Source organism: Sinocyclocheilus grahami, unplaced genomic scaffold (genome assembly GCF_001515645.1).
Source record: "Sinocyclocheilus grahami isolate Dianchi unplaced genomic scaffold, SAMN03320097.WGS_v1.1 scaffold724.1, whole genome shotgun sequence".
Lineage (NCBI taxonomy): Eukaryota > Metazoa > Chordata > Actinopteri > Cypriniformes > Cyprinidae > Sinocyclocheilus > Sinocyclocheilus grahami.
The window spans coordinates 331,766-353,063 of record NW_015505903.1 but is presented as its reverse complement, the minus strand read 5'-3'; the positions used below and the strand labels follow the sequence as shown (position 1 = coordinate 353,063).

The 21,298-nt window shown below is 37.1% G+C and overlaps 1 long non-coding RNA gene across 1 annotated transcript in view; it reads right to left on the bottom strand.

Moving 5' to 3' along the window:
* LOC107560397 (uncharacterized) overlaps positions 1–16,079 on the bottom strand; it is a 21,519-nt gene extending 5,440 nt beyond the window's left edge. The window contains exons 1-2 of the long non-coding RNA XR_001605726.1: positions 16,068–16,079; positions 7,056–7,059 (exon numbers count right to left, since the gene is read on the bottom strand). This is a non-coding gene — a long non-coding RNA (uncharacterized lncRNA). The remainder of the gene's footprint in view (positions 1–7,055; positions 7,060–16,067) is intronic.
* Positions 16,080–21,298: the final 5,219 nt, after the last annotated feature.

Genomic DNA, 21,298 nt, shown 5'->3' with positions numbered 1-21,298 from the left:
CTGCAAAGATTCATGCCTCTCAAGATGGGCTTGTCCAATGAGGAAGTCCGGAATCTCAAGTGGGAGTTCTGAGATACTGGGGCATTTTTATGGCCCTTTGTTTGAAAGCCTGGTAATTTGCATATGAAGTTTGTATAAAAATTATTAAAGACTCTTAGAACACAAATATGTTGCGTAGGTGTAAACATACAATATACACTCTCAATTAGATCATCCGAATACGAATTCATAGGTACTACACATGGTAGAGTTATATATATGTAAGCTGACAGGAGTGTGTTTCGATTATAAGTCTGCATAACAGTATACAATTTCAAAGACCAAATACACGATGACAATAATATACCCAATGACCTGAAGGATCATGTGTGTTCATTCAAAGAAAGGTTTTCCTATGAATTAATTAGTAGAAAAGTCAATTTCTACACTGCCTCTTGCCCTGGGACATTCAGGGATTTCTCCTGCTTTGCATTCTTTTGGCCAATAAACCCAGTGATATCAGCGTTGGTTGCCATGGAACCAGGGGCCTGTTCGGCTTCCTGGGGTGTTACACATTTCGGGGGGAAGGGTTCATAGGTCCTCATATGGCTTGTTAACTGAGGGGTGTTACAGAGTATTTGTTAAATATAGCTAACAAAATATATATTGTGTGTTTGATTGGTCCAGACGCTACATAGTTGATATTAAAAAAACAAAAAACTGGATGACTATTCATTTCCTACTGTTAAATTCAGAAAAAATAAATAAATACAATTTAAAAAAATAAGTAAATAAATAAAAACACAAGTGTTAATTATTGGACCCAAAACCTCTATTATTACTATTTAGTGCCTAGACTCTGGAATATTCTACCTAGCGTTGTTCGGGAGGCAGACACTCTGTCAGTTTAAATTTAGATTAGACACGCATCTCTTTAACCTGGCATACACATAATACACTATCACATCTCTATAATTCAAATCTGTTAAAAGACTGTTAAGCTGCATTAATTAGGTCAACTGGAACCGGGAACATTTCCCCTAACACCCAAAGTACTTGTTATGACATGAATGGCATCAATGCTAATATTAGTCTGTTTCATTCTTAATCCGAGGTCACCGTAACCACCCAGATCCAGTCCAGAGCAAGACCAGATGGTGCATCAGCACCTAGAAACGAACTCTTCAGCCCTGAATGTCAGACAAGTCCTCTGCACAATCAGACGTATGCTGCAGCCTGGAATTAATCCACACTATGCTGGTTCGGTCTGGCCAGATGACATCACACATCACATGTGGTTGCTGCTAGCCCGCCGGCCTCTGCTCACTCAAGCCCACCGGCCGCCGCTGAAGCAATCCCCCCGGTCACTGCACTCTCAAGCTTGCCGGCCACTTCACTCTTTCAAACCTCTACCCAAAGGAAGAGGCTGAAGAGGAGGAGGCGGTTTTCCAAAGCTCCAGCTCTTGGAAGAGTTCCCAAAGCTCCAGCTCTAGAAGAGTAGAACCTTAGAGTCTGCTCCAGCGTGCCTCTCAGCGCTCATGGACATGGCGTTACCCCCACAGTTCTTGGCTCCTATCCTCACCCCAGAATCCACTCCAGAAAGCTCTCCTTCATCTCCGCTGGTCCCGTCCAGCTCTCCATCGTCTCCTCTGAGTCTCCTTCGCCTCCGCTGGTCTTGTCCACCCCTCCTTCGTCTCCTGAGTCCCATGAGCTAGCCAGCTCTGCTCCTCCAGAGCACCCTCCAGTGTCCACTCCTCCAGAACGCCCTCCTGTGCTCACTCCTCCAGAGCTCCCCCCAGAGCCTGCTTCTTCAGAGCGCCCTCCAATGCAGAGATCCGTTGCCATAGTGGCCGGGCTGGGGAACCGGGACAAGGCTACGGAGGCTCCTCCGTGGCCTCCCGAATGGCCGGCACCACCATGACCCCCTGAACTGCCTGATCCGCCCTTGAGGCTCATCCTCCCCGATGGTACTGTTACGGCGCGGGATGTGCCTTCTGGGAGGGGGAAGTAATGTTGGCCTGCCCCCTTGTCACCCAGTTTTCATCAGTGTCTTAATTGCCATTATGTTCACCTGTGTTTGATTAATTAACTCATCAGTTCCTTTGTTTGCTCCCCTACTTAAACCCTCAGTTCTCCCTTAGCCGGTGTCCATTCTCGTTTATGTTAGGTTGGGTAAAGTGTTTGTACTATTTGGATTTACCTAATTAAATGACTTTTCTTTGATCAGCATCATATCGCATCATTCGTATCACCAAACATAACACCCATGAGCTGATCAGTATGGTTTCGTAAAATTATTTAACTTATTTCATATCATTATGTCTCACTTAGACTATTGATTTAAACCCACATTATTTATGACAACTAAAATAATTACAAGCAAATTAATATTACTAAATAGCTTCACCTTTTAAATTAACACTCAGATTTATTGTATTACATCTATAGTATGATCTAGTATTTCACATTATAAGTGTGCTATTGATTATATTTGACAGTTACATTTGTCACATATAAATGTTCCATATAGCAACAATGGCAGGTATATTTATAGCAATCTCTAAGTTGATGTAAAATGTGTTACAATTGCCCCTGTTCTCCCTCCTGTTGACGTATGTCACATCTAATTTTCACAACCCATTATTTCTAGAGTTTCTTGACCACATATAATTTTTTTGGGGAAAAAAAATATTTTCAGTTTTGTGTAAATGATCAACACCAAGGTAACAGAGAGTTTGCCTCACAGTCTTATTTTCATCCAGGTCTAATTATATCTGGTATGTACCTTGACAAAAGTCCATCTCGGTGAAATCTCATAATGAAATACTGTATGAACCAGTATACAATGTACGGTGCCCGGGAGGTGACATGGCCGGTTCACTTAGTTTTATCGTCGCCACGACATAACTCGTGGGAATGTGGTAATATGTTGTGGCCACGAGATATTAATTTGAGGGAACATCATATTAACTTGTGGGAATGTGATATTATGTTGTGGCCACAATATATTAATTAATGGGAACGTTTTATTAACTCGTGGGAATGTGATATTATGTTGTGGCCACGAGATGCTATGTTGAGGGAACAACATCCATTTCTCGTGGCCACCACTTCTTATGTTGAGGGAATTACATATTTTTATCGTGGCCACAAGTTTAATGCGTAAACAAACCTGCGTGACCATAGCAACCCCGGGATTATCAAAAATGGATAAAACATTTTTATTAACATTAAACATTTAATTAATATTTGTATATTATTATTACTACATTAACTTATTAGGGTTATATTCTTATAATTTTATATATGCTTATTTCCCCTTTCAATTTGTGTATCACTTTACCTACTGTAGTTAACGTTTTGTATAATTATGCTAGCATTTGCTAGCCTACCATATATTTTGCAAATAAACACCTGACAATTATGCCAATAAAGTTTTGACATTATGATTGTATTTATGCCCATGTGTGATGATAAAAGAGCGTGTTGTGTTTTCGTTAACAAATGAAACTACGTGAATGATTAATTCCTCAACGAAACACTATAGTATTTGTAATTATGGTATATTAAATAGCCGAAATAAAATTTAATATATGTTAAATTTAAACTGCATTTCAGTAAAAATTTCAGTCAGCATAATCAAAGTTTTATTGGCATGTCGAGCATTTACAGTAGGCTATTATTTACAAAAATATTCAGAACGTTAAGTAAAGAGATCGAAATGAAGGGGAAAAATTTATATGAACTAATATACAAATATAACCAATAATAATAGTAATAGGCTAATAATAATAATAATAATATACAAATATTATGGACAGTTAATGGACTTACAAGACTGTAATGGTGGATAAAATGTTTTTCTTGTAGGATAAAATGTTTTTCTATTTTATATTCTGGATTTTATGTAACATTTATTCATGGTAAACTTAATTTGAATGCTGACTATCGCATGTAATACAGTCTGGTAGCCAAGGCCTATTAATATAATAATTTAATAATGTAATGATTTCTACAATTGAATTAATATTTCACATACTGGTAAAAAATTTATAGCCTGAATGCACTGTAAGTCGCTTTGGATAAAAGTGTCTGCTAAATGCATAAATTATTAATTAGAAATTATTAAATAAATTATTATTAATTATTAAATTATTATTACTAATTAATTAATTATTTAATTATTAGTTATAATAAATAATATAATCATTTCTTAATTCAAAATAAAATATTAATGCATCCATAATTGATAATTGGCCAACTCGTGGCCACGAGAAAAATATGTCGTTCCCTCAACATAAGAAGACGTGGCCATGACATAATATCACATTCCCACGAGTTAATATGACGTTCCCTCAAATTAATATCTTGTGGCCACGACATATTATCACATCCCCACGAGTTATTATGTCGTGGCCATGGCAAAACTAAGTGAACCAAACATGTCACCTCCCGGGCACCGTACAAATGTGCTTTGAGTAAGTATACTGAATAATTAACACGCCGAACAAAATGTGTGTCAGTGCATCACACCTCATATCAGTCAAGTACATCTTGTCACTTCAATGACTAAAGGAAACTTGTGTTTATGTTATTTACTTCAGTGGTGACAGATGATTCCTAATCAAAATGCACAAGAACTGTATGACGTAATTCCCTCAATTAGTTAATAAGGACTTCTTCTGGCAGGGTTTTATACCCCGTCCCATGTGCCAGAGAGAAAAAAAATGCAGTAAAATACTCATTAAGCAAAGCTGTCTTCAGCGCTAAACTGCGTCTCTTTGAAATCAGATGAAAGCTCCCACATTTCCATATGAATCTTTGGTTAATAATGCAGTGCGCTGAGAAGAAAATACGAGAGCATTGTGTTCTTGTCGTCTTGGAGGAAACAGTGGATTGAGATTTCACACAGGGGACGGATGCCAATTGAAGTAATGACAGACGTACAGGTTCCACATTTACAAAGGGTTGCAAGGGCAAGGCATCTCTGAGAGCTAGAAGCTAATTTCCATGGTTTTTGTGTTGTCACCTTGTACTGCACAAATGTCAAAATGAATTCTGAAGCAGGCCTAATTTGAACGGAGAGGAGGGTGTCTTGCAAAATCAGTAAAGCGTGTTACGTGCTTTTACTCAATGTCACTCTCTCTTTCTTTCTTTCTCACTGGCTCTCTGGAACACCTGCCACTGAAGGAGAAGTCTGGGCTCTCCTGCAGAATGCTTCATTACCTGCATTGTATCATTTTCCATTAGTATTCCCATCACAAGCTTGTGCCCCTCTCTCCGAGAGATCTTCTTGGCAGGCGGCAATACCCACTGTGTCCCGGTGCGAGCCTCGCTTCCGGTTGGCCCGTGCGGCAGGCAGCTAATTGGTTTATTCAGCAGCGTTCCATTCGTACCCTGATTTGCTTTGTCACTTGTCAGTATCCGAGGCCTCATCAAGCATTCAAGTGTCCAATTCACTCAGATCTAAGAGTCTTTTTAGCACAATTCTCTCCTCGCCACATTTGACTAGCGGCGGATGTGAAGTGTGCCGAGGCGGAGTCAGAATTGACACCCTGTTAACATGCAAAATGCCACAAAGCAGCTTTTTGATTTTAAATCATTAATAAAGTTGACTGGCATGGGGAGGCACTTTCCTGCCAAGTTGCTGTGTTTAAATCAATATGGCAGCTTATTTTGCAAAGATTTCCTTGATTCCCATGAGCGAAAACAACAGCAAATGAGCAGTAAAGCAGTTTTGGTGAAATAAGCTGGTCATAACTGCTCAAGGAAGACTTATCTGCATGCATCAGTAATCGATGTAGATTTCCCACTGCAAAGTTAATAACCTAAAGCTTCCCTCCCAACCACTTGCCAGGAATAATTTGAAATTAAAATCAGGTTTTGCTCTGAGCAAGATTAAATTTGTGATGCTTAATTCCCAAGCTGCGTATGTATAATAACTAGTGTCAGTTCTTTAATCTGTAGTTCATAAATTATGTCCATATCAGTTTGGATTGACACATTTTCGCGCTTCATCGAAGTGTCTGGAGTTGTGATCCAGGAAGTGACCATAAAGAAACAGAATGGGATTGTTCTTACTCTGAGCAAAAATAGCATGGATAATTCAGCCTCTTTGGATGTAGATTAGGCACATGCCTAGAATGTATACCCTTACCAAAAATAAGTATACTTCAAGTTTATTTTATTAAGTATACTTAAGGAAAGTTCAAGTATATTTTTAAATAATCTTTTATGTAGTAAGAATATACATATCAGTTTACTAGTAGTATTCTTCTAAGTGTACTATTTCAATACTCCTTGGGACTAAATTGGCCCACTTTCTAGTATATAAAAGTATACTTTTAAGTATAATTTTAAGTATAACAGTTGTAAACTTTGAGTACATAACTAGTTTACATATATGTTTTAGTTTGTGCTGCAACGATACTAAAAGTGAACTTATAGGTATACTGATAGTTTACTAATTAAATACTTGTAGCATTTTTAATACACTTTGAAGTATAGTCTCAGTAAACTACTAGTTTAGTAGTTTTATACTGCAAGTATACTCGTAAGTTTTCTTGTGTGAAAACTCAAGTGAACTTTACATCATAATTTAAGTATACTACTATGTCCCTATTTAAAATAAAGAAATAAATAAACAACATTTTGAACAAAAAAGCTAAACAAAAGACTATGATTTGGATTCAGAGTGAAAATCAAAACGTAGATGGAATCGATCAACACCCCAAAGCTTGACAGTCATTACCTCTTCATAGGTCGACAATTCATTCCATAACTTTACACAGTTTTGATGCTGTTTTATGTCTGATGATCGTGTTAGATTACATGTGGAAGCATCTGTTGTTTCAGTTCCTTCTTGGCTTGTGTTTTGGAAATTCTGTACAGAAGATGTGTAATAGCGCCCTCTACCATATAACAAAGAAAACATGGAGCTCAAATATATTTACACTTAGAAGTATAAATCCAAGTATACTTACAGTGGGGCAAAAAAGTATTTAGTCAGCCACCAATTGTGCAAGTTCTCCCACTTAAAAAGAATGTCATTTTCAGTACATAAGTACATACAGCACATTTCTGAGATATAAAAAGTAGACTGAATGTATACTAATAGCACACTTGAATAAACGTATTTTTCGTAAGAGTATGCATTAAAAAGAAAGAAAGAAATAATAAAAAAATTAACTTGATATATTCAACTTAAAAATAAAATAGTAAAATAAAATAAAAACAAATTAAAGGTCACGCAAGTCATATTTTGTTCATTGTTTTTGAATGCTTAATTGAAATACTGATGAATAAAATCAAGTTGAAATTCTGAGAGCTCATAAAACTGACGTTCAGGTGATTGCATGAAACGGGTAAGAGAAGAAAGTATTTTAACATTAACACATTTGCTTAAAATTCACTTTATGCTGCTTATAATTTTCCTCAAATCATTTTGAGTGTGTTAATGTTCTGCACTTATGTAATAGAGACATACATGTATCATTAATGCACCACGTTTGAGGGAGATATTCAGTGAAATAATGGTTTAACATTTCATTCTGTTCCCCACGTGAAGCTGTTGCATGGATGCAGATGATTTGAAATACAATACACGAGTCATAGCACATGCGTCCCTTTTATGATACTTTTATGATACTTTCATGTATAATTTGGTGCTGGACAGTTACAATCAACATCTTCTATCTCATCTTTTTTATATCTCCTGTTGTGTTCCAGATGATGATGATGAAAAAAACCGAAGAACTCCCTCCACATCCATGCACCCTAATATTGCTAATCCCCCTAGGGTAAACAGAACGAACATAAATGTATTGTAGATATAATTCATGTTCAATAATTAATATACACATTTTAGACATTAGTGTGATTCAAAGGGTTATCAGAAGGCCGAATCCTGACTAGACGAGAGGAGGAGCTGGGGATGGAGGAGGGTAATTATCTATTGAGCCAATGGAAAAGTTGCTGATAATACTGAAGGACCTTATATATGGATGTTGTGATAGGCATCGTATCCCTATAGGTAGACTTGGATCAGCTGAGAGTCAGTTGATGCGAGCTTGACTGACGTGACCTGCCAGAACTAACGCTGCGCTTGATGTCTACTTTATTGTTGTTCATAATAATGGGTCATTATTGTTGTTCAGTGAAACTGAGAGTACAAATGCAGTTTTTCCTTTTTTTTCTTCTGTGAAACGTTTCATTATTCATCAGAAAAAGGCATACAACATTTTATTTACGTAACCGCCACTTGTCCCAAACCTGAATGAGTTTTTTCTCTGCAGAACACACACACAAACAAACAAACAAACAAACACACACACACACATCAAAAGATATTTTGGTAACACTTTATTTCGATTGTCCACTTTAGACATTATATTAACAGTAAGTAACTTTGCAACTTCATGTCAACTAGCAGTTAGTAGAGTATTAGTAGACTGTCTACTTAATATCTTCTAACACTTTCTTTGTCAACTTATTCTACTAACCCTAAACCTACCCTAACAGTCTACTGAGTAACAGTCTGAGAGTTAATAGACATGTAGTTGCAAATTAATGAGAATTAGTTGACATGTAGTTGACATGTAGTTACAAAGTTACTTATAGTTAATAGAATGTCTAAAGTGGTATCGAAATAAAGTGTAACCAATATTTTTAAGAATGTTGGTAACCAAACAGTTGACGGTAGCCATTGACTTAAATAGTATGGAAAACATGAAGTGGAATTCCATGGCTTCCATCCACTGTCTGTTCGCCCATATTCTTCAAAAAAAAAAAAAATTAAATAATTGTGTTCAGCAGAACAAATAAACTCAAACATGTTCGGAACAAGTAGAGGGTGAGTAAGTGATGACATAATTTCCTTTTTTGAGTGAAGTAATAATATAATATAATATAATAGGCACCTTTTTCAGCTTAAAATGTCATTCACTTTAATTGTTTTAATTAAAAAATGTGCTTTTTAATGGTATCATCTTTTTTGAGGGTTGTTTGTTGGGGTGCATGTGATGCACCTCCCTTTCCACTAGTGACACAGACAGAAAAGGAGAGGTGGAGGTCATATGCTGGATCAGCAGCAGCGCAAACCCCCTACAAGCCTTTTGACCACACAAACCGCCCAGTTCCTGGTTTCGCTCTTATCTTGCCCGGTCATTTGTTTTATTCGACTAAGCCATTCATTGATAACCGGGATCTGCTCTGCAGTACATCCAACACCATTTCCATACCATTGCCTTACCCAGGAAGATAGACATCAGCATGGCTGTGTGCCCAGAAAGTACATCTTGCACATTGGCATTCCCTCCACCATTGCTTTTAAATTTCAACTTCTCACTTCACATTCAGACCTTCTATACATAGAGAACATCCTGGAATATTGCACTAGTGTTTATAGTTTAGAGTCGAATGCCATAGTAATGCTTAAGGAATTGAATTTTCGGATAAGAAGCAAAGCTGGGCACAGACTTAAGAAACACTCGGATGTGGACAGTACAGTTTTTTTCAACTGTGGAGAGATTTCAGTGTTATATTTACGATAACAAAATTAACAACTTTGTACTCCGGGTTGAATTTCAATTGGCTACATCTTTGGCAACCTCCCACATGACTGTTTTCTCCCTGTGAAGGAGTCATTGAGCTCAGCCGCACGCCGGGAAATGGCTTGGGAGCTCACAGGAGAGCGGGAAGCTCTTACTGAAATAGGGAACAAAACTGAGGCTTGATGTTTTGATTGGTTACCAAGTCGTTGGCAAATTGATGCCTTAAAGTAAGAGGGCTGCAGCATTATGGCTGCATGGATCCAAGACTATTTCAAAGAATAACAATGATTGAGAGGAAGAAAATAAATTTTGAGCATTTTTTTTATGTGTATTTTTATGATATTAAAATAACTTATATGTTTTTCAAGTGTGCTATTTGATGGCTGTTAATTAGAAAAGCATTCAAAGTACTGACCTTAATTTAAAGGAGTGTGTCTAATCAGATCAGGCAATAAATCTGCATTATTAATCATTGTTAATTAATGATGTTTATTTCTTAATTTTTTTTGCTGGATTTATTTGTATTGTAATTCAGTAAACCGGTCTTCCTGTGATTCCAATGCAAATCACATTTATCATATATTATCTGAACCATGGCAATTCAAGACTCCTTTTATTAGAGAGGACCATAAATAACCTTAGCAATCCATGTGTGACCTGTTGAACCATGTGCCATTAATGTTACACTACATTCTCATCAGTGGAACATGTTTTTTTTTTTTTTCTTCCTCCATTAAACTGTTGTCTATATTCATCAGAAACCTACAATCAGAAACCCACATTTACTTAGTTACTTACTTTGCGCCTTTTTGTTTTATTAAGATGTGGCATTAATATGTGGCCATAATTAAATTTTTAATCTTAATGATTATTTAATATAAAAGTTGAACAAACACCACATCAGCTGAATTATAAATGCTCTCTAATGGCTCTCAAATTGTCCCTGCCAAGACTGTGTCAATATAAACCACTTGGTGGAGAGTGCTTTCACACGAACGCTGACCTCTTTAAAAATACACAAGAAATAAAATAAATTGAAAACATTTATTCTTACAGGTGATTAACAAGGAATGGAACACTGAAATGTAGATAATATTGAAGTCCCCCCCCTCCCCCCTCATTAAGCAATATTTAAACAGAGAAATTAAAATAATATAGAATACGCAGTAAAATAGTCTACTCTAATAAAAGCTTTTTCTTTTTTTTCCACATTGAGTGGGTCACAACAGTCGATGCTGAGATCACATGACCATGCAAATACTACTGTATCCTAAATTATATCAATTAAAAAAAATTGACTTGAGGCAAATGTGTGCTTAGTGGAGGTAAGTCTGATATATATATATATATATATATATATATATGCTGAAAAAATGGGGTTTTGATAAAAGTTACCTGTCTATGCAGTAGAAACACTTGACTTATACTACTGACATTGCAACAACAGAGCTAGTTGAAAATAATTGAACTTACCCTTGTTGTACAAGATAGTCATAAATTAACAGAAAATATATATATTGACACCAAATTTGTCTGTGTGAATCTAGTTGTGTTGTTCATGTTTGTTCCACTACAGATATTCAACAAAGTATGAATATTGTGCCAACCAACCCTGGCCTCCACTACATTAGTTGACAAGCTTGTTGAAAGGAGCTTATTGTGAAGGCTAAACTGTATCAAGATGTCAGCACTTGTGCGCACACATATCAATAACTGCTGCTCCCATTTGGCATGCTATGTGAGTTGGCTGCTGTTTGAGTTGGCTCAAATGTACTGTTTTACCAAAGCCCAAGCAATCAAAAAAAAAAAGGGTGAAAAAATATTTATGTTTTCCTCAAATGGTAAGATTATTTGGGGTTAACGTTAGATATTTATACATCAATTACATGCATATTCAGACTTAGTGTTTTCCATATGCATAATAACATGGTCAGTGGAAATTCCATCATTTTAGGAGGTTCTAATCCATTAATCACACTGTTACAGCAGCAGGAAGAATTTGCCTCTTTGCAAAGAATAAACTCACAATTATGAAAAGCAAGTGCTAGATTTCATACAATGCTGATGAGAGTTTAGTTTGAGGTTTGAATCAAAACATGTTAATGAGCTCCCTAAGGATGCTACTTATGAATGAGAAGTCGTTATTTTGTGTAAAGTCTTCTAATGACCAAGTTACTAAAACTGTTCACCTCAGTGATTGCAGTAAGCATCTGAATGCTTCCATTTCTGTGATATTATTGAGGAACAATGGGGTGCCTCATTTAAAAAATCTCAAATTTTACACATTATAAATTATAAGTGCATTTTAAACAGACTACATAGATTAAATATGTGAGAAAGAAATTGCAACACTTTTTTCCCCATCCAGATTATATAGACATATAACCAAACACACACACACACACACACACACACACACACACACACACATACATACATACATTTTATTACAGGTAGAGTAAATAGTAATTTGATTCAGTCAGACTGCAGTATGTATGCTTGATGCAGTGCAGACTGTATGAATAGACTGAATTAAAGGCTATATCAATGCCTATCAATCCTCAACAACAAAGTGTTCCCTCGTATGTCATATATTATTCACTGTCTGGGGAAGCCACATATTAAAAATCGCAGCTGCTGTTCATGTAGGCACAAAAATCTTTATTGATACATTTTAAGCTTTTCAGTAGAGGCTTCTAAAAATTATAATGGAAAAAAAAAAGAAAATAAAAACCTGTGAAGTGAAGGGAAAAGACCTGGTTATGTTTGCTATTCATCACTATTTTAGTTTTAGCCCCTAAAGGGAATAAATACGAGATGGGAGGAAAAAATATACTGCATATAAACTGCGGGCATCAGACAGCCACTATTAATATGCCGGCATTGGAATCGCTTTTAAATGCACGCTCGTTTTTACTTTCAATTTTGAGATTCACGATCCCACATACTCTTGTGTATAGTATGGAGTGGCAGTACTTACCACACATTTTACAAGATTAGATGTTTGTCAGTGGTGCTCAGGATCTTGTAACGGGCTACCACTAGCAAGCAGATAACCATGTCCCTTTAGTGCCTCCGTAGAACGCATTATTCGTTGCCCGTGCCTTTCCGAATGCGGATTCACTATCCAGGCACATCCCTAATGATAATCACACTAAGCCATATCACTCATAGTCTTTACTGTAAGGAAAATATCAGGGGCCCAAAGCAATGTACATTCAGGGGACCAAAAATCCTAGCTAAAGCCCCGAGGACACTTTTGCTGTTTACCACAAGTGATTCATTCCACCCTGGTCCTAATAGATTTGAGAAACCCTTGATCTACAAAGCCCAGTTCTGTGTGGCATCTCAGTAGAACAGACAGAAAAGGACAGAAAGAGTGTCAAGCTCTGGCAGGATTCCACAGGTACAAAAAGTAGGACAAGAAAAGTGAATCACCTTGCCTAACAAAGAGCTCCATCTCTTTGAAACGAGTGCCAATCAATCTAACATTACAGCAAGACAGATCCTACAAAGAACAGAGCATGCCTGGATCAAAGATAAAGCCGTGAACCCGGAAACCACAATTATGTTCCATTAAATCATCAAAATGTGTTTGCCTCCCGTTAGTTGATGTGGCACATCGCATGAATGGTAAGCAAAATGTAGTGAAGAAATAAAGACTATATGGAAATCGAATTACATGTGACTCCTGGTAAGCTCCATGTCCATAGCCATATGTTTCTAGAATGAAACAACAGCAAGAGATGCCTGCTGATACCAGATTGCAGTACACTATTTCTCTGGATGTACTAGCTGGTCTGACTGTGTAGGTGTATTCTCAACTCTAGCTGTCTCACATTTCATAATGATGTCTGGGATGTCTGCGGCTCTTGTTTAAGCCACACAATCTGTGTAGCCCTGGAATCTGATTGTAGCTCACAGTCCGAGCCTGGGAATATTAAAGTGGCAGCAGCAAATCTCATAGTGGATCCAACAAAGAATACTTCTTTAACTAGTTTATTGGATTTCAAAAGCATTTGATATTATTGGACTATAATTTGGGATGACATACTAGATTATAATCACAGAGGACCTATTTTATTGGCTCTGAGTCTAGGTGATTGTACATATCAAGGGCAATTTATTTGCACGGCAGAATTCTTTAGAAATTTTACCTGAAATCTGCCTGTAAAAGGACCCTGTCAGGGGAAGCTGTGTGTCTGTACGACTGGTGTTCTGCATCTGTCTGATGTGTAATGCAGTTTGTTATTGTCACTGGTGGAGGGAGGAATTTATGATTTCATGAGAAGGAAAGAGAAACGTCATTGATGAATATGGTGTTACTGTATGTCGTAGGTCAGTGACAAAAAGTGCTATTGATAAAGAAAATGAAAAATATTTTGACTATCTAGTATAACAACCATGAGACAAGGGACCCACTTTAAATTAGGTGTATTTAACTACCATGTCCTTACAACAAAAATAATGATTGTTTTGTTTCAATGTACTTGCGTTCATGTTGCATTGCAAATAACTTTTGCTGCTATTGAGATAGGATATGTGTGAGTTTAGGGACATGTTTGATGGTATAGGTTTAGGATAGGTTTAATTGTGGGTCAACAGTGTAATTATAGATGTAACTACAGAAATTAATTACAGGAAGATATTTTAAAAAATGTAAAAAGATGTATGTTCACAATAAAGTGCAATTTATTATTTAACATTATTATTATTATTTTAAATGACATTATAGTTACAAATACAATTATTTTTAATTAAATTATTATTTTAAAGTAAAAAAAAATGAACACATAACAATTTAAATGCTGTTTTGAAATTGTTCATCCAACAATCTTGAAAATCATGTTTCCACAAGAAAAACAAAAAACAAATATTAAGCAGCACAACTGTTTTCAACACTCAAAGTAATTAGATATGTTTCTTGAGCAGCAAATCGGCATATTATAATGATTTCTGAAGGATCATCATGAGACACTTAAGACTGGGGTAATGATACTGTAAATGCAACTTTGCATCATAGGAATGCATTACATTAAAGATAGATAGACAGACAGACAGACAGATAGATAGACAGATATATAGATAGGTTATTTTAAATTAACCCTGAGTCTCCAGCTCTTGAGGCAGCAACAGATACAACCACTTTCTGAGCCTCCGGCCTGTGAGGAAAGAGATACCTTGTGTTCAGAATCTTCATCCAGCGAGACAACCGCAGATGCAGCATGTCCAGTCTCCATCCTTGAGAGAAAAAGCAGATTGACCAAGTTCTGAGACTCTAGCCCAGAGAGGCAGAAGGCATACAGACATTTGTAAAAAGGTTAAGTTCCGGCGAGCAAACCCTCACTTCGAGGTACTTGTGTCTGCATATTACAGGCTAAAGACATTCTGCACCTACTCCAGGGCCATGTCTCCGTTCCAGATTTTAGGACCCTTTGGTGCTCCAGGAGATCAGTATCCTACAGTGTTTTGTGTTCAAGGCTGTTGAAATGAATTTCTGCATCTTTCCCCACTGTGTTACTACTAGCACAACCAGTGGAAGAAGTCACCACCACCGGACTGCTCATTGAATCACAGGGAACATAAATATCACTTCTCCAAACCTCTTCCAGAGACCTTGGCACTGTCAGTATATGATTTTTTGTTTTACATTAGATGTTATATAGCTGATGTTAGTTGATAACAAAATATTAATTTATTTGTTTGATACATGGTTCTTCACTTCACCTTATTAGTCTCAGGGTGCGTTCACACTTGTAGTTCGGTTCATTTGGTCTGGACCAAAAAGGAAAATGATACATTTGGTCCTGGTCTGCTTAGCGTTCACATTAGCATTTTTGACAGCGAACCTAAAGACACCGAACCTAAAGGCATTGTGATACATTCACAACCTGATTGGTCGGCGTGAATGACGTATATATATCGTGACGGAACTCACCAAACACCCCAAACAAAAGGTGCTGAAAGACTTATCATATATCAAAGCATCCATTAACCGATGGGTCCGCTCTGCGTCCCTTTAAGTTGAACACACTTAATGCCGTCTGCTGGACTAAGCGTGCTCATTATTGCGTGTACATAATTTTATTTTCGCCACCTACAAACTCACAAGGAGCTCATAAAAGACACTTTACCTCATCGCTGCTCCATGTTTGCCCTCTGCTCATTTTGTTTTGGTTACACCTCGTCGTAAAATCATGTCGTATAGCATCGCATCTTGTCATTACTTCCTGTTTTTGGTTCGTTTAGAAGTATTTGACCCATGTTGCATTCATATATCATTCGAACTGCACCAGAGTTCGTTTGGAAGCAGACCGAGACCCATTTTTCAGCGGTCTCGGTCCGCTTGTTTGGTGCACACCAGGGTTCGGATGGCAGCGTTCACACTTACTCAAACGAACCGCACTAACAGAGCAATCGCACCAGGGTTAATTTTATTCAAACCAGACATGACAAGTGTGAACGCACCCTCAGTCTCAGTATCTTTCCATAAGATAGCATAACTTTTATATAGCAACATAGCAACAACTTAATCACTTGCATTTTATGTGTATCTTATGCAATTTATTTACTTTTCATTCATGGAATTAATTTAGTAGTTGGTGCTTACTCTTGTCTATCTTTGGTTAATACATACTGTATATATATATATATATATATATATATATATATATATATTACATTTGTGTCTTCCTTGTGTTGATAATACAATAAGAGGTTCTACAAGTTAGATATCCCATCAATCTTTCTTATCTGATGTACTCATAATGGAATCTTAAGTGGCACATGATCCAAAAAAGCATAACGTCATCAGTGACGTGAACACCCATCACTACACTAGTTCGCCTCCTTAGGTTGGCAAAAGCAGACTTATTTTAAAAACATAAAAAAATCTTACCGACTTTTGCATGATAGTGTATACCTTGAAAACAAAGAGTTTATGCATCTTAATCATTATTTTCAAAACTTTGTAATTACAGATTTTTTTCAATGTCATTTTTGTATTAGTTTATTATTATTATTATTATTATGAACTAGGTAAAAGTATCTGATATTTTAAGGGACATACATCACTGACTGATGCAGGGGCGTCATGCACTCATTATTTTTGAGGGGGCATGGGTGGGGGGGTCGTCATGTGACACACAGCAGCCTCAATAGCACTTGTTTTTTTTCCCATTTTTTTGTTCCCCTTTTTATTCAAAACATTCCCAAACGCATTAATGAATCTGCAGTTTGTTGTTTCTAAGGAAAGAATTTGCCAGAAAGAGGTTTTCAGTCAGCGAGCGAGTGAAGAAAACACCGGCATTTTAGCGATGACTCATTTGAACGCCTCTGAATGGTCATTGCATTCATAAGCTCAACAGCATTGTGTGTGATTGGTTATAATGCATTGCTGTAAAAACGCGTCTGTCTCTGACTCAGCGCCAGCCAGCGAGCGCAGATTTGAATTTAGCAGCTGATGATATGACGCACTAAACGATTTAATCATGCTGGTGTGATTGTATCAAATATAGAAAATATTTTTCGGCTATTTTTTGTCTTTGGAAGCTGCATTCAAAATCCACTTGGCTCAAAAATCTGAGGGTGCACGTGCCCCCTCACTTTGAATGGGCATGACGCCTCTGGCCTGATGTATTGTCTCATACTCAGCAGGGGTCTGAGCTATATTTACTGCTTTTTCTCCTCAGAATGTTTCTGTAGTTTTTGGTGTTGGTTGCATGACATTGTTACTGTTTTCTGTAAGGACTCACAATAAAACGTGGCGCCTTGCTACTTTTACGACATTGTTAATACATTGTTTTTTTTTCTTGCCAATGGGACTTTAGCTTGTGATCAGATGATCAGCTTACAGACCTTATTTAAGAATAAATACACTGAGAATGCATATAGTTATCACACATGACTGAAGGTTTTAAAACTTCAAACAGACAATTGGTGAAAGCTGTGTTCTAAAAGAGGAAACGACAGATACATTATCTTTGAATTATAAAAGGAAACTGTTCAATGCCAGGGATGAGAAAACATCATTCTGTCACTTGTCAGTCTGTTCCCGTGGACTATCCCTCAAGCTCTCATAATTGCTTCAGCTGTCAGCAGCATTTTTCTGTAAATACAGAGAGTCAATCAAAAAATTATCAGCCTTTGTTTTTCCTGAGCATGCTACCTCTCCATGCAGCAGATTTTTTTTTCTCTTTTAATTCCAGTCATCTCTCCTTAGAGAAATCATAGCTTATATCCAGTGAGCAGTGAAATGATTAGATGACAGCAGTATAGATGTTCAATTTAATTGGTGTACATGCCACTGTTGTGTGAAAAGCATGCCAGATACGTTTCTCCTCATACAAGTCTTCTGAACTTGATGAACAATTTACATAAAAATTAACAAAAAATCATACCAGCTCAGTTATAAAATAATGACAAAGAAAAGCTATAAAGCCAAATCAACAAGCAAGGCATTAAAGGGAATATGTTTAAATTGGGAGAAAAATGAATTAAATATGCTTGCTAAATAAATAAATAATATTTATTTAGCATATATATTATAGCATGTATGTATATTATATATATATATATATATATATATATATATATACAATAACAACAGCTCAGCCGTGACAGGTAAAGCAATACTTTGACATGCATACTAGCATGAATTATTTGGCTTGCAACATGCACAGCATAATGAAGTGAGTGCACAGTTGGTGAACATGTATGCACATTCTCCATATATAACCTTACCAGTAAAATTAAACCCTATAATGCTAAGGATGCTTTCCTGGACCAATATTACATTCAGCACTACAGTAAGTGAGAGTGTGAATATTGATACTGCAGTATTGAGTCAGCATTGCTTTTAGTCTGAGTTAATAGTATAGGACTAGATTCAGTCTGTGCTCAGGATCTCTGTTTTAAGTCTTGAAATGTATTCTTCAGCTATTCAGCCCATGATGCTCACAAACAGTACAACTGCCACAGTTCACTTGAGTGTCACCTATTTATAGTCTTTATGCAGTGTAAATAGACATTTTTTATTAGTTTGCAATTTATTTATTTAGCAGGTAGGCCTAAAATCAAGTCTGTTGTATTGTCATTGTACATAGTCATATATGAAATGGTGTTTCACTGGGTCTACAGTGCAGCGTACAGGCATTACAACAAACAGTAATCAATACACTCTGTAAACAATAAAGAATAGACTGTGAACAATAAGTGTTCAATAAAGAAGCAGCAAAGACAAAAGACAATAGGGGTCAGGGGTCTTAATTTTAAGAATTAAGCAATTAAATTAGCATGAAGAAAAACAACCAAACAGCATTTATTAGTCCAGATGAGATGTGGAGATTTTTGAGACTCTAAGGGACAAGACAAGATGTATTAAGTATTGATATTTCAGTACAGCGGTGTACTACGATCTTGCAGTGTCATATTAGCTCTGAAATATTATAAAACATTTAAAGAGAGAGAGAGAGAGTAATATTTTTTAAATATTTTTTTTCCTGGCACACATGGTGCTATTTTGTGAACCTCTTGTTCAAACTATTGCCTTAACTGGGAATTGACCCAAAAAAATGGTGCAAACTGAAAAAAAGTCAGCTGCAACGAGTTAAAATGAGAAGTTTGTAGAGAACTAAAAGATGTAAGACACTGCATTATAAACTTGAGCATCATTTTACACTTCATTATTACTTGATTTTTAGGGGACCTATAGGGGGAAGTACTATACCATAGTTTCATATATATATATATATAAAAAAATAAAAGTCTATACACTCTCTGCTGAAAATACCTGCTTTTAATTCCTCACATCTCTTTGTAACATGATTTATAAGCAGTAAAAGTTAATGCATGGTCAACATAGCTGTAGATGTGACAGACTGTGACATTAACCTGTGACTGTTGCCTCTGAACAATCAGCCACCAGGAACACATTAGAAGAAGCAGAGCAGGACATAATACAAGTAGATGCAGGACTTTTCCAGATAATGTAATGTCTATCCAACATTTCATGCATGTGAGTCCTTTTGATTGCATTTCTTCATAATTATGTTTGTATCAATAAACAGCATAATCTGTCTATTTAAACAAATAATGCTCAATTGTTTTATGCCTTTATTGAACACGCTTTGTAGGGCTGTAAAAAAAAAAAAAAGAATTTCAAATATTCGTCGAATTTAAAATAAAAATCCACATTCAAATGCAAAAACGTTGCATTTGAATTTTAGGTGTGTGTTAAGGAGGCAGCCTTATCAGTGGCGCACGAGATGCGATGACGATGTAAGTGTCATTGCATTTTAAAGGGGTCATATGATGCGATTTCAATTTTTCCTTTCTCTTTGGAGTGTTACAAGCTCTTGGTGCATAAAGAAGATCTGTAAAGTTGCAAAGACTAAAGTCTCAAATCCAAAGAGATATTCTTTATAAAAGTTAAGAGTCAACCATGCCTAGGGCCCATTCACATATTCACATGTTTGGAAAAAAGCAGAAAGCGGCGCACCTAGCGTTTTCCATACAATTTTAGGCATGCCACTTTCTGCTTTTTTCCAAAGCGTTCGGGCGCTTGCACTCCGGAGGCATCTGCCGTTGCTAAGCAACCATGACCTGCGCTCTCCATGAAGACACGGAAGTTTCAGCAAAGGATAAATAGATTTGCAGCACTAAAAATCGCTTGCAGTAGCTCTGCTACTAAATTTATAAAAAAATGGCTATCACTGTACAGCTATGATCAGCTGTTCCTTCATCTTGGCCAAGCTTTCAATGTTGTTACGGGAAAGGATGAAGCTGATTGGCTGGTTCTTGTCACATGACCCGCGGTGCGCTTGCAGCATTCTGAAAAGTTTAAATGTTTTTATCTCGATGTGGCGCGGATGCGCCTGGAAAAAAAGAGCGCGTCGTGACCGTGTCGCTTCCATTATGACCGTGCCTGCCGTGCGTGTACATTTGAAATAACGAACTTGAGCACGCAAAACACGCAATATATGAACAGCCCCTAAAACGGCTCATTCTAACTCACCCCCACATGTCTACGTCACGATGTGGGAAGATTTCTATTCTCGCTGTAGTATTGTTGTTGCCACCGCCGCCATGTCGTGAAGGCGCTGTGTGTTTCGTTGTGAAAGCGAAAATACTTTGTTTGGTCTTCCAAAAGAGGACGATATCCGCTATGTCATGCCTAGAGCTGATCCTTGCTGGTCGCTGAGGAAATTCATCAACTTCACGCTGTGGATCGCCGGATCGGCTTTCACCGTGGACGAAGCGGAGTCCAGCCCGGGGTCGTCACATGCGGTTGCCGCAAGCCTGCCGGCCATTCCTCACTCTAGCCCGCCGGCCACTGCTCACTCAAGCCCGCCATGTGTGATGCTGTGTGTTTCATTGTGAAAGCGAAACTACTTTGTTTGGCCTTCCAAAAGATGACACGACTAGAAATCAGTGGTTAAGTTGTATTTACAACACTGTTCCAGAACAGTTTAACCCAAATAGTCAGATGTGTCCAGCGCATTTTATGGAGAACTGTTTCCTGATCCTGGTAGAGTAGACTACAATGCCAGCTGTTCTGACTTACAGACAGTAAGTACGTTTTCATATTTAAAGGATTTGCCACTGATCATTCAAACGCGAGTTTTGAGCAGTGTAGAGTAGTGCTTGTTGTTTGTCATTTCTCTGATCACAAATGCAGACATGGTTTTATTTTTACGCAGTATAAGTTATTATAATCCGTAATTATGTCCCCACTGGATGCAACAAATGCCTCGTTTATAATGGGTTTT